Below are 10,432 nucleotides of genomic sequence, written 5' to 3'. Positions count from 1 at the left end.
GAAGTTGAAACTTCAAGCAAAGGTGGTTGAGGTTCAGGTAAAAGTAAATGTAAAATTAGTGAGGGTAGAGTTGGTGAAGGACCTTCCACTGCAGTTGGTATTAGTGATGAAGAAAGTAATGATTCAGTAAAGGACATTGATGGAGAAGATGTATCTAATGAAGAAATAGATATGATGCTTGAGATAGAAAGTAACGAAAAGATAAGTTAGTTTCAAGGCAATTTTAAGGAGAATGTTGAGATTAAGAAGATGCAGAGAAAGATGATTTTTCTGATATTGGTAGTGACATAGAGAAAAGGAACCGAGATAGTGATGAATTTGACAAGGAGGGTAGAGCAATAGATAAGTCCCTTAGAGGCATACCTTATGTTCATGATGAGAATGGGAAAGTTGTGTTGATAAAGAACATGTTGTTTACAAGTGTGCATCGCTTTAGGGAGGTGATGACTGGTTATATGATCCAAGAAAGGAGAGAGGTGTATAGAGCCAAAAATTAAAAACTAGGTATAAGGCTTACTATAAAGGAAATGGCTGTGACTAGATGGTTCATGAAAACTTATATTTAGATAGGAAAACCTTTAAGATTAGAAATGTAGTGGATGACCATTCTTGCATTAGGACAAGTAACAATAATTTTGTTGCTACAAGTGTTTGGATTGCCAACAAACTTGCTGCTCAATTGCACTTTGACCTAAATATGTTATACAATCTGAGGTAGCATGAATTATAACAAAGGTATGGAGTGAGTGTTCATTCTAAGAAGCTATATAAGACAGACAAAAAAGCTCAAGAAAAGTTTGAAGAGACTCATGATAAGTCCTATTCTTACATGCAACTGGATGCTCCAGTGGTGAGGGATACAAATCTTGGAAGTATAGCCATCATGCTACTAAAGAGGCTTAAGTTGAGCATGCATCGAACTTTCAAAAGGTTTTTCCCATGTTTTGATACTTTAAGCTAAGGCTTCAACAATGGGTGTAGGCTTTTCATTAGGGTTGATGGCTACCACCTTAAAGGGTCATATAGATAGGCGTTACTATCTGTTATTGCTATTTATGGGAATTGTGTTCTATTTCCTGTTGCTGTTGTTATGGTGGAGCTAGAGAATGATGACTCTTGTTCTTGGTTTTTGAACTTGGTTAATACTATCATTAAAGACTTCAACAAACCATTAGTAGTGATCAGTAATAGGCAAAAGGTAAACCCTAAACTCTTATTATTTTCCATTTAATTAGTTAATCTTAATTACTTATTAACTATTACGTATTCTTATATAGCATGGCCTAGAAGATATAATTATAAAAATAATGACCCATGCCATTCAAAGAAGGTGTGCTAGGCATCTTTATAACAATTTTAGGTAAAGGCTTTTGGGGTTTGACATGAAGGTGAACTTTTGAAGGGTTCTTAAAATATACAATCAGTGGGATTGGAATAAAGCCATGGTGAGCATTAAAGTTGAAAATGATCAAGCATACAAGTGGTTGATGGAAAAACCAGCCATACTATAGGCAAGTCACAACTTTGACCCAAGTGTGAAGAGTGACCATGTAACCAACAACATGGCTGAGACCACTGGATTGGGCTTATAAGGAGTACACCCATTATGTCTTTGTTTGAAAAAATTATAGAAAAATAATGAAGAGGCTTTATGATCAGTATTAAAAGGCATGCATATGGGAAGGGCAGGTAACATTCAAAATTAAAAACAAGTTGATTTTGCCAAGTACAGTTGCAAGTTTGTAGTGTTATGCCTACTTTGAATTATTACTTGTTAAGTTCAAGTCTATTATGTACGTATTGAAGGTATCAGAACCAGGTTATAACTAATTCAAGATAACCAGCATCATAAGACAAAAAACTCAAGATATTGAAATGTTTTGCTATCTTTGTGTCTATTCTAGTTTTTTTGCTTGTAACTTTTGCATTTAATATTTCAACAACGTAAAACAGCTTTTATAAAATAAAATTACATTTAAAAGCCTAAGATTTTTTTCATTTTTTTTCCTTATCCATCTCTTTAGGGAATTTTATCAAACACCTTTCGAGAAGCCCTTTATCCTTCATTTTCTCTTCCCATGTTCACCCCTACTTTGTTCAAGAACCACAAATGGATATAATGGAAGAGCTAAAGCTTATACTGCAGGTTTTGTTTTTTTAAGCTACTATACCTATTAACTCATTCATGACATCCATCTGTGGTTCTTGAAATGATCTTTTTCCTTTATTAGTTTCATCATTTCTTCTTTTGTGAAATAATTCTTCCCGTCCCATCTCTTTGGGGAATTTCGAGAGACCTTTTAACCTTCATTTTCTTTTCCCACATTTTGCCCTTCAACCCACAAAAATCAAACATGGGTTTATAGGTTCTCTTCACAAGTCGATTTACAATTAGAGTGCCAAAAGTCAACAAGAAATCTAGAGCATTTCAGCAAGAAATCTTGGATTTTTGGCTTTTAGTTTGAGGGAGTTTTAGTTTTAGCAAGAAAAACACTAAAGGAAGGGAAAAATTGCCTTAAAAATGCTGTCACATCATCAAAGAAATGGAGACATTAACGGTTGACAAACAATAAGATTTAGGTGTTTAGCAAAAAATATTCTTTTAGTGCAGAGTATCTAATTCGAATACAAATAGACCCGTGTGGAATTGCGAGCAAAATTTAGGAAAGTCATGTATTTTACCTTTTTATTTCTGGGATTGATAGTTAACAAAGCCCGAGTTTAGCTTTAAACATGATTTTTCTTGATTTGAGATATTATTATATTAATAAAAATTTTATTTAATTTTAATTAAAAAATATATTTAAGAATATTTAATATTAATATAATAATACTTTAAAAATTTTAATATTTTAATACTAAATTTATTTTAAATGGACAGGTTGAGTTGAGTTTGAACACAATTTTTTGAAATGTCAACTAAGTACAACTCAATTCATAGGCACCTTCATATAGAGTGAAATTTGAACAAAGATTGTAAGTTTGAGCCGTTATGTTCTTCTTTTATAAAAATAAAAAAACATTATATGAAGCTTTTTCAAAAAATGTGTAATAATTCTATTAATGAACATTTAATATTCTAGTATACTTGTAATGCATTGCTAGAAAAGAAACAAAATTAGGCAAAAATTAGGCATAGCTAACTATCTTAACTCTTTGATTATCCAACCTTTTGGGGAGTAAGATTGCCTATCAATAGGGAAGTGCATCAGTTGGTTTCAAGAGAATCCAAATCAACAAAAACAATGCGGAATTTTAGCAAATCGAAGCAGACCGATTATAATGAAAAATTGGTCAATTGAAGTTGACCTTAGTTCAGTCGGTTTTGATCTGTTGAAATTTGGGGTGGGCTTAGGCTTAAATGGCCCTAAGCTAATAAAAGTTGAAAATTTTGTGTTGGGTTTTGACTTAAAATTATATCAAGCTCATATTTTTAATTGAAATCAAACCCATGTTGTTTAAATAATTAGTTCAACACTTATGATTTATTTTTAATTATATAATTAAACAGTATATAATTTTTTAATAAAAAATAATAAACACCATATTATTATTTATAAGAATGCAAAATCAATAATTTATTTTTTATAAAGAAGTAATAAACACCATATGTTCAATTGTTTAACAAAAATATAAATATAATGGAAAAGTTAAGGGCAAAAGGTTTTCATAAATTGTACATAATATGTAATACAATTTAGTAATTTATGCAATGCAATTAATTAAATGTGAGATATACAACATAAAGTAATAAATTGTACATACTACAAATCCATAAAAGTTAGGAGTTATACAATATAAATTACTAAATTTTGAAACATAAATTTTAACTTGGACCTCCAACTCCAATTCAACGATTTTTAAAAATATGTTCCTAAAAATGTTAAAATATAAAATAATTAGTATAAATAATTGTATTAAGATAATCTAAATAACTTATAAATGTAAATATGCATAACACTTAATGATAATATTACTAGAAAAGTGAAAATAGCTTATGAAAATAACATGTTACTCAGAGTTAGACTTAAATTCAGCTTATGTATAAGTTCCAATGTAAGCTTTCACAAATTTTAAAATAAAATAAAAAATATGGTTAAATCTTTAAACAAAGAACTAAAGAAACAAAGAAATAAATTTAGAAAAAGATATGATACTATATAGAATGATACTATATTATGGTAAATTAAATGAAAATTAAAGAAACAAAGAAATAATTTCCAAAATCAAGTTTATTGATCTTGTCCAAATCATCCTCAATCTTCTTTGGATCACTATGTGCGTTTTCATATAACCAATCTTGAGCACAAGTAAGTGCATATACAATGCATATACAACCTTAGGAGTAAAAATACTCTTATATGCATCAAGCACACGTTCATTTATACTAAAAACAAATTTTGAAGCAACTGTTGATATGGGAACTGCTAATACATCACGAGCAATAGTTGCAAGTATAGGAAACTTATACTAATTGAGTTTTCGCCACATGAGAATATCAAAGTCAATATCCTCACTAGCATCATTATCCACCAACTTAGATAAATATTTATCAAATTTCGATTTTTGCTTCTCCAAGCCATTGTTTAATTAATGCCTCTTAAATGCACCCAATCTCTTCTTAGTAGTTATTGGGTCTTTGCCACTCGAAACAATAGCACTGTCATGCCCACTTTCACCACCGGTGACTTGTCTCATTGGCATTTAAGACTTTTGACCACTTTCACCAATATGAGATTGAGGTTGAGGTTACAACATATTTTTATAACATTGAAACAACTCATCCATTGTCTTTTTCACTAAAGAAAACATCAACAAAGCTTGCTTGGAAGCATACATATCTTCCAAAGTAAATTCAACCTAAGCAAGCTTTTTCCTCGGGACAAGAATCGAGGCAATTTATAACACCAAATTCATTTTTTTCAGCATTCTACCAATACTTGTCAAATTTAGCTTTTATTATCATTACCATAAACTTTAAATCAATATCATGACTTTGTTGCCATTCAATCAAAGTGCCATACACATTAGAAATAAAATCATGAAAAGAATTGGTCGTAACATAAGATGTACTTGAAATATTCACAATCATATCATAAAACTCTTTTAAGAAAAGAGAAATCTTCATAACAGTTGCCTAGTCATTATCGTCGGGTGCTTTATTTCCTTTCTTCATTAGCTCACTTTTATAACTAGTATCAAAATACTCAAATGATGCAAAAACCCTATCAAATTTCACAATTGTATTTAACATCAAAAAAGTAAAATTCTATCTAGTGCCCACATCCAAAGACAATAAACACTTACTATCAACTCTTGCATTAACAACACATTCCTTAAACTTGGTTAATCTAGAAAGAGATTGTTTAACATATCTCGCTGTCGCTCTAACACGAGCAATTGAGTCATTGATATCCTTTAATCTATTAATCATAATAAGATTAACAATATGTGCAACACATCTCATATGAAAAAATTTACCTCTTAAAATAATAGTTCCGGCAACATTAAATTTTTTCTTTAAATGTACTATTGCAATATCACTGAAACTATCATTATTAATAGTAATAGAAAAAATCTTTTGAATCCCCTAATTAACCAAACATTTATCAATTGCCTTGCTAATAGCCTAAACTTTGTGACTAGTAATGGGACAAAAGTTCAAATCTTTTTCTGTAACTTCCAATCCTTATAAATAAAATGACCAGTCAGAATCAAATAATTAATTCTTTGTACCGAAATCCATGTGTCTATAGTGATACATATTCTACTAGGACATGATCTTAAAAAATTTTTTATACAAGTTTTTTCATTAGCATAAACCTTTATAACAATCCCTAGCAATGATCCAACATGAAGGTATACAAAATCTAGGACATATTTCCTTCATTTGTTTCCTATACCCTTTAGCTTTCACACATTTAAAAGTCAACTCATTTATAATGATCATCTTAGTTAAACTCTGCTTAATTGCATCTTGATCGAATGTCCAACTACCCAAAGACCTATCTCCTTTTGATAAAAAATAATTCAATTTGATTACTCTCCTCTCTAGCACAGAGCATTTTCAACTTTAGACAAACCTTAACATGATTATTTAAAGAAAATGTTTCATTTTTTTTGTATCTATATGTAAACTCTAATCATAATGACGACATCTATCTTTATGATTACCTTTGTCAGTATCAAATTTTATGAAGTGATCCCACACAAGCGATAACGTCTTAGATGGTTCGTTTTGCTTTTGTTGTTTAGAGCTTACTGCCTCACTTTTTGTGTTGCTTTTAGTAGCACTTACATAATATGAGGTGTAAATGCTGAGTCATTAATTGCCTAACTTATATCCTCCTCAATTTCATTTGACATCCACAAAAAAATAATTAATTAATTAATCACCATATAGGTAAATTTGGTTTTCATTTGTTTAATAGTACCAAGTCGCTCATAACATTTTCTTCCTACTAAATGTGGTAAAAAAAATTCAATGACTTGTTATATTTAATAAAATTTAATTAAAAATATAATAATAACATTTAATAAAATTGACAAGAGAGTAGATATTGGAGCCTAAGGTAGTCTTTCTCAATCCCCTAAGCCTAAAGGTGAAATGTAATTCATCCTTTACATTTTTTTTCCAAGATGAAAAAAAGAGCACAAATACAACTAAGCAAATAAAAATCATGATTATTTTTTCATTACAATTATTCGCAAACCAATATATGTCATAATACATCAAGAATAGATAAACAATTTGCATATAATAAGTCCCTTAACTAGTCAAATTATTTATTTAATAGGTACATGAAAATGTGATTTTATAAGTATATTAGTATTACCCCAAAACTAAATTTATTTATTTATAAACTATAGAATAATATAAGATAGTAAATATCTAACAAACACAGTATATATAGCAAGTTAGTAACCACTAAACTAGGAAAGATATAAACCCAAAATACTAGTTACTTGAAAGCATCAATCAATAACAAAAAATCTAAATGGTGTCTCTCCAAGCAAGTTCATTTGAATTCTCAACAAAAATGATGGCATTCATTTTCCATTCTAACCCTACTTTGCTTTCCATGAAACAACAAATACAGTAATGGAAAGCTTCAAGCTATTCAACCAAATGCCTTAACCCATCAAACTTTCATCTCTGTAATAGTTTTATTAAAGCAATCCCATAAAGAAAAAAGAAAAAAGAAAATGTAGAAACTTAACAACAATACAATTTGGGTATTAAAATCAACAACTCAACATACCTTGAAACTGAGGCGGTAGGCAAAGAGGAAGACAGATGACTACAAGAGACAACCAGAAGCAGCAACAGGTTGACAGAAGGAAGAAAGAAAGGGGGAGTCAAGGGAATCGTTGATTAATGGAAGTTAGTCAACAGTACACTTAGTAATTTTTTATGCCACATCATATGTAATGTACCATGTTCACATGTCATCTTGATGACATCAATGTCATGTGACAGATGATGTGACATAAAAATTACTGACTAAGAATTGGATTTTTTTAACCTATCCAAATGTCTAAAAATTATTAGTTAGGGATTTGAAATAAAAAATAAAAAAACCTATTTGTTTTAAACTAATTACCATTTTCTTAACAAAAAAAAAGCTAATCCAACTTTTCCAATTGAAGTCATTGTTGCTCCATTGAAAGTTGGTGTAGAGAAATTTGAGAATGCCCAGAGACGATTTTGAGAAAAGGATAACTAAATTAAAGTTGTTGTGTTTAGGATTTGTGAAAGTGACTATTGGATGATAGCAAGAAAATGGAAAACTTTTGTAGAGAAAGAAAGGGGAAATAAAAAATTTGCAAGATATGAGAAGCAAAGAAAATAATAATTATGATTATCCATCTCAAGTGTAAAGCCTGTGCCTCTTAACTCTTATAAACGTCCTCTTGTCAAAACTGTTTATGGGTATTTTCAAATTTCTCTATACCAACTTTCAATAGAGCAACAATGACTTTAATCGAACAAGAAAAATTGAATTAGTTTTTTTGTTAGGAAAAATGGTTTCAATTAAAAAGATATCGATTAGTTAAGAAATCATGGTAATCAGTTTAAAGCAAGTAGGGTTTTTTTCTTTGTTTTAGATCCCTAATTAATAATTTTTGGACATTTGGATAGGTTAAAAAGGAAAAACTCAATTCTTAGTCAGTAAGTTTTTATGCCACATCATTTGCCATATGGCATTGACATCATCAAGATGAAACATCAATACATCACGTAGCAAATGGCATGGCATAAAAAATTATTAATTGTATAGTTGACTAGTGGAAGTTAGTCAACGGTTAGGCAAAGGGACTTATTTGATCCAACATAAGAGTTCAAAGACTTATTTGAACACAATAAAAGAATAGGGGCAAAATCGACTTTCTTAATATAGTTTGAGGACTTCCTGAGATATTTAACTAATTTTCTTGAATAATTTAAAGACTTACTTTAGATATTATATCAAATAATAAGTATAGTTTTAATTAACCTTTAGACCAAATTACAAGTTTCGTCATTATCACACATACTTAACCCTTTACAAGTTCAGTCACTGATACAGATAATTAAACCTTTAACCAAATTACAAGTTTCGTCACTGTTAAACATGATTTAGCTTTTTAACAAAATCAAATTACAAGCTTTGTCACTATTACACATAATCAACTCTTAAATCAAATTACAAGTTCCATCACTGTCACACGTGATAGTAATGGATATATTGAAAAAAAATTAAAAAAATGAAGAAGTAAGATCTGCATGATCATGGAAAACCTATTTTCTATATGCATTGATAGATTAATCGTTGAGCTAAACTCAATAGTCTTAAGAAGAAAACCTTAATTGTGCCTTCCTTGGGGGGGTTTAATTTTCTTAGTAGATTCCACTTAGAAATGTTGACATCTCGTCAGATTTTAGATCTTTTTGCAATGGTGGGATTCCTACATGAGGAGATGGTGGTCTTGCTTGAGTTAAAGAATTGAGGGCATTAAAATCAATATGATTCTTTGACCAAGATTCCTTTTAAGGGTCCCCCCACCACTTCGCCTAATTTCATGATGTCATATCACATTAGAAACAGATTGTATCCATTCATAATACTTTTTATAAAGTTAGTTACTCTCTATCTCCAAGTGACATGCATGAGGAGGAGAGCTATTCTTGTTGAGAATACAAAATCCCTCTCCATTGGATTAAGTTTTTTTGAAAAGTGCTTTTTGGGTAAGTTGTTATGTTGGAGGGACATCCTCAGTTTCATGGTATAATATAGCTACTCTATATTACAAATTCTTGTTTTTTCTAACATCTCTTCCTCTTTTAGTTTTTAATTATATGATGTTTAATATCCAAATGCTACTTTTTTGCAAAAAATTTAGGGTTATATTATACTAAATGCAACTTTAAAAGTGCTTAGAGTGTCACCCAATTAGTAGTCATGCTTCTTGTCATAGCGAAGTTAGGTCTAAGTATCTATATTCTTGATCATTACATAGAAAGTATTAAATAAATCTGTGAACTTCCTCATTTTTCTTAAGTAAATTTTTATTTTTTTATTATATCAAAATAAATCCCTAATAAATAATTTATAACTAGACATACCCTTACATTGACAGAAAAATACTTATATAACAAGAACTCAATGATGGTTGGACAACTGGTGTCTACTACACGCACATGGATGTTAATATAGCAAAATTGGCTGAATGGAAAAATTTTTGTCGGATTAATTGTGGTTATTTCAATTCGATTTGGTCATGTCAAAAAAACCACCTTACCTAGCATGAGAGCAAAATATGTCATTTGGTCATGAGTTTAATAACTGTTAAGATCACATGTATCATGAAACTTCGTTTTGTTAATGTAATTGTTTATTTGGATCAAATCATAGTATATGGGCTTATTTGAGTACAGTAAAAGGATAATAAAATTATTTGAAAATTTTGAAACAACTCATTGATTTATTAAGTAATATAAAAGTATGCTTGCAATATGTAATCCATTTGTTCCATTATTTCTTCTTAGGTATTTAGTATTGCTTACCTTTTTCTTTTGGTACATAAGGAGAAAGTCTAGAGAAAATAAAGTTTAGACAAAGGTGGTTGCATACTTGCTATGTGATTACTTACTCAACCATATTAGTGCTATGGTATACTTTAGAGATCTAACTGTTTGAAGATCAAAGCTACTCAAACTCAAACCTTGGGTACAAATACCGATTGCACCACTAATTCTAATTATTGATTTTAATATAATAATATAAGTTTTTAAAAAAACAGTTCCTTAATGGTACAGAGCAATGATGGACACAATAGAAATACAAAGAGAATGAAAAAAATGATTATAGTCACTAAACAAGATAAGATCTAGGCAATGGCCTTTTTTTTGTTTTATTTTTGCTAACGTTTAAAGAAGAAAATGGCAAAA

This window comes from Theobroma umbraticum, unplaced genomic scaffold, assembly GCF_002168275.2.
Source record: "Theobroma umbraticum cultivar Fairchild unplaced genomic scaffold, ASM216827v3 scaffold_89.0, whole genome shotgun sequence".
In the NCBI taxonomy this organism is placed as follows: Eukaryota; Viridiplantae; Streptophyta; class Magnoliopsida; order Malvales; family Malvaceae; genus Theobroma; species Theobroma umbraticum.
Note: the sequence above shows the minus strand (reverse complement) of the source record.